We start from the raw sequence: 5000 nt of genomic DNA, 5'->3' as shown, positions 1-5000 counted from the left end.
ACACACACACAGGCGTCGAAGTGTATATATACATACATTAATGCGTGTCTTTAAATGTACGTATAACCTCAATGCGTGCGCGACAATGTGCGCATCAGTTAAAGTACAAAAGAAAGAGTTAGTGCTGTTTCCATTCTATATGAGTTGGTTCCAAATATTCAACCCTCTGGTACTGACCACGCTCGACGTCGCTTAATTTCGATAATCTAGTGAGAGCCGATGTGTCAATGTGTCAATTGTGTTGATATGTAACTGGGGGAAGATTGGTGCCCAGCTAAGTTTTTGAACGTAATTAAAAAAAATGATCTTCAACACGCAATTCAGTGTAGCAACAAACACTAGCTGGATGGAAGATAAAAGTGTCAGAAATTTCGGTCATTGGCTCGTCCACCATTGACGGTCGGTTTCCCCACAATTTCCTAACAACACCTCAACTTCCTATTTTACAAATATTCCGCACGTCACAAACGACATTTTTTAAATCCTTATCCGTTTTGAAGCCTAGTCGACTTTAGATTTCTAACTCAACTAATAATCAAAGGAATTAATGTATTTTTCAAACCACATTTTTCTTTGATTATTTATAATTGTCTTTAATTGCTTATAATTGGTTTTGATTGTTTATAATTGTCTTTGATTGTTTATAATTAGTTTTGATCGTTTATAATTCCAATTATCATATGCTATGGCAACATATTTAATTTCCTACCATTTACATTTTGCGAAGGAATACGTGTTATTAACAATCGGTTTTCCATAAAAATGAATCACATATCTTACGAGATGTTGAAAATTAAATCCTGTAAATACGTCTTACGAGATGTTGAAAATTAAATCCTATAAATACGTTCGGAGTAATAATTAGTTCTAATCGGCAGTCTTGTGGAGGTTACAGGTTTAATCCTACTAAAAAATATAATTAAAAATCATAAGACATAGTCGGTCACAGCTGACAGAACGAGAACAATCTACCCAGTTGATTAAATTAAAGGTTTAGTTCGAAATTCTGCAAATATTCCTGAATTCGATATAAAGATTACCGAGGTCAATTATTATACCCATGAACAAGGTCGGAAGTTACATCAGCCGAAACGTTGTGAGAATAAGACCGAACATGAGAATATTAGTCCAAATAATACATATAATAAAAATAACTAAAAGTCAGCGGTATTCACCCTAGGCGAGTTGAACTACATTCCTGCTCCGGAGGAGGTTTCATGGGAATATCAAATTCACAAACGATCTTCAGTTGCATGTATACCTCGATCGGGGGGGGGGGGAACAACGTTAGGTTTTTGCAGTTTCGGCGTTCTTCAACATACATCGCCTTGCATTCCAAAATGGTCACCCATCTGGGTCTAATGAGGCTCATTGTTGCTTAAGGTCGGTGAGTTAATAAAAACCGATCTTGTATCTAACATTGTCTTCGTGTGGAGGCAAGTAAATAGGAACTGAATAATATATATTAGCTAATGTTTCTTCTAATATACGTCCTCAACAATATTGAACACTGCTGAGTCAAGAGTTAATCCATACAGTTGTTTATGTATGAAAACCAGACTTCGTTTTAGTCACGGAATGCCACCATGACTTCTTATCGAAATTCGAAAAAAAAAATTAAATTTCAAGTAAAACAAATGGTGCTTACGTAAGTGTCATGTCGATAAGAGAAACATATCCAAAAAAGAGAAAAACGATGGGGTAAAAAAATAATTAATAATGAAAAGCAGTTTTCGATAAAAGTTATATGACAGACAAACGTGTCCGACATTTTGGATTGTGTTTGCGTTACGTGACGTTAGCAAAAGGGGAAGTAACTCAGTTCTCAGAAATTCAAAACTTAATTATCTCCTCTATTTAGCCAAATCTAACGAAATTGATCGATTTCGCTCTATTTCTACAAATGTATTTTTCATTATCAAATATTTTTCTATTTTATCGTTTTCTTAATTTTTGAATATGTTACTCTTTGCGGCATAACAATTACGTGGGTATCATTTGTTTTACTTAAAATTCAATATTTCCATTTTTGAATTTCGTTCTCACGCTGTAGAGACAACTCTTATCGTGGACAGTTCTTTTTTTGTTTTGTTTTTTTCTGAACACTAACCCAGTGTAAAAATACTAATTATCAGTAACAAAAATAAATAATGAATAAGTACGTAATCCGTATGAATTAGAATGTTACGATCTTCTGGTTTTTAAACTCTGTTTTTGGCATTGGTTTATTTCGAATCGTTTAGAGAATCATGTGCTCACATAAGTAAGCCTGTAAAAGTTGCTACATCCATAGTGACAATCCTCGAATAAATCATACCGAGTTGTCAGTGTGCAGTTTACAATTCGTATCGCCAATTGTAAACCAGCAGTGATGATGGGATAGATACATAACCATGACGCCATAGCAGTTATATTTACGCGTTCTCTTACGTATTGTAACAAAAACGACATGATCTCCTTCCCTCGATTGGGTCACACATTTATAACTTATTTCAAGAGTTTTATAAGAAGTGGTTTAGTCCAAAAATTCAGTACTCAAAGTTAAGACGCCGAAAGCAGACTCAATTTACCTAAAGATGGAAAGGAACAGGACTTACTAAACATGAAACGAAATACGAAATCATATGGAAATAATTTATTCAAAAAAAATATTTGTTTTAACACTTCTTATGTCTTAATTTTCAGTATTAAATTTTTGGACTTAACCGAAAAAGTAAATCTCTACAAATTTATGGCACTTAGTTTTCTCTGAATTAAATGCTACTTACTCATAGAATCATTATACAATATATATATATATATATATATATATATATATATATATATATATATATATATATACATATATATATATATATACATATATATATATATATATATATATATATATATATATATATATATATATATATATATATATATATATATATATACATAGTTCATTATATTAACTGGTTGAGGCCGAGAAATATTCAACGTATAAATTTATATACATAGCTATTCCTTAAAATGCCATTCATGGAATCCTTAATAAATTCACAATCCTCTCATATGTCAGTCTTTATCTTTTTGTCCACAGATGAATGTCCAACATTTTTAGTTTAGACGTGTAATGATTTGCAGAGACGTTATGGTGATGACCTAACGATATCGTGAATTTGCTTTATATCTAACGTCATACTGATGAATTTCTTCTATACAGAATGATACCTGCTGAATAATCACACTTGTCTAGTCATTAATAAAATTCATATTTTTTCTGCAATGCAACCATACAGGATGGAACGATAACTTTGTCGCCTTACAGAAAACAACGTTACAGCTTTATTTAAAAACTTTCATTGAAAAAAAATTAATTACAATAACTTGATTATGTAGTAGAGCTGACATCTATTCAATGTAGTCGACTTCAGTCTCAAGCATCGCCTCGATACGTGTCTGGAACTTGGAGCATGCCTTTTCCACAAGCGCCGTTGGAAACTCAACGAATGGCGGCAATCGGGCTGGCTTTGGTATTGTGGGAAGTCATGTTGGTGATGTTTTCCACGAAGTAGCAGGTCAGGGAAGGAGGAGTGCCAGTTAAAAAATGGTACAAAGTCGTAACACTCCTTCTTAAGCCAAGCCTGGGTCTCTTTGGGTTTGTGATCCGGCGCCGAGTGCTGCTGCCGCACCCAGGATCTGTTAGCAGCCACCTGATTGCAACAGGGGATCACCACACTCTTCAGCACATACACGTACACTTTGGCGTTAACTTTCAAGCCGACTTCGAAGATGTGAGGTGGCATGATGTGGCCCTCACTTGAAACCACATCAAAACCCATAACCAGAACTTTGTTTCCGTCATACTGGGCATATCCCTGTTACCTGGATTTGCATTTTGAGGGTGTTGGCAATAATCCTGTTCTCATAACTTGGATCGGTAGAGAACATGAGTGTCGCATCTTTGATTTCACTTGTTGAACATTGGTGTCACTCTCAGATATGGTAGAAGGCTCCTATCGTTCTTGGGATTTGTACACAATTGGCCAACTAGTAGATGGTCTACAACAAAAAAAATACATCGGTTTTCATCAAGCGGAAATGGAATCATGTCGTTTTTCTCTAGGGCGACAATTTTATCGTTTCACCTTGTATTTAATACAAATAAACTTTAGTCTATGTCTGACATGTCCCTCAAGTTTAAATTATTTTATTGGAACAAGTATTTATAGCAATCAAGTTGTTCCCGATGGGAGAATTATGTGTATATGACTTACCAGATTTTTTTCGATACCTTGTGCGTGCGAATTGCACGTGGAATCGGTTGAAGTAGTTTCATCTCTAACCGTCAAGTAGTCCCATCTATGCAATCAAATATATATTGAGATTATGAAAGATGAAAAATCTCTTGCGGTTCAGTTGAATAATCTTTATGGAAAGGGGGGATTTTTTTAATTGCATAAATTACTCTTATATAGGATGAAAAAACAACGCGTAGAAAATAACTTATTCTTGTCGTCTGAAGATAGCCACGAAAATTTTAGATGCATAGGACAATGAGACGAGTCGATAAATTTAACTTGTAAATTTTACGTTCAATAGTCTATTTTATGAAATTGGTGGGGCATACATTTTTTAGAAAAAGTGTGTGCGTATGTGCGTGTGTTTCAAGCTAATTTAAATTTACGAAAAAAGATGTACTATTTTATTATATATGGCTTATATATGCGATTATAGTCACAAAGAAGTAATTTGCATATTGTTTTTTTTAAACAGACATTTTATTAATTAACTATTATCTATTATTATTGTTTTTATTAATAAAATGATTTTTTTTTATTTCAATAAAACAAACAGTTCTGTTTCGCGCCATTGTTTTATTTTCAGAATAAATATTTAGTATTTCGTTTCAAATGTTTCTTTTTTTTTAGACTAACTTGATTTTCAACAATTTGTGATCTATTTCTAAATTTCAAGAGAAAGGACAAATTTATTTCCATTTCTAAATAAATTGATATTGA

The sequence above is a fragment of the Euprymna scolopes genome, chromosome 6 (assembly GCF_053919585.1).
Source record: "Euprymna scolopes isolate OS-2025 chromosome 6, ASM5391958v1, whole genome shotgun sequence".
In the NCBI taxonomy this organism is placed as follows: Eukaryota; Metazoa; Mollusca; class Cephalopoda; order Sepiida; family Sepiolidae; genus Euprymna; species Euprymna scolopes.
The sequence above is the reverse complement of the archived record's forward strand: the minus strand, read 5'-3'. Positions refer to the sequence as shown.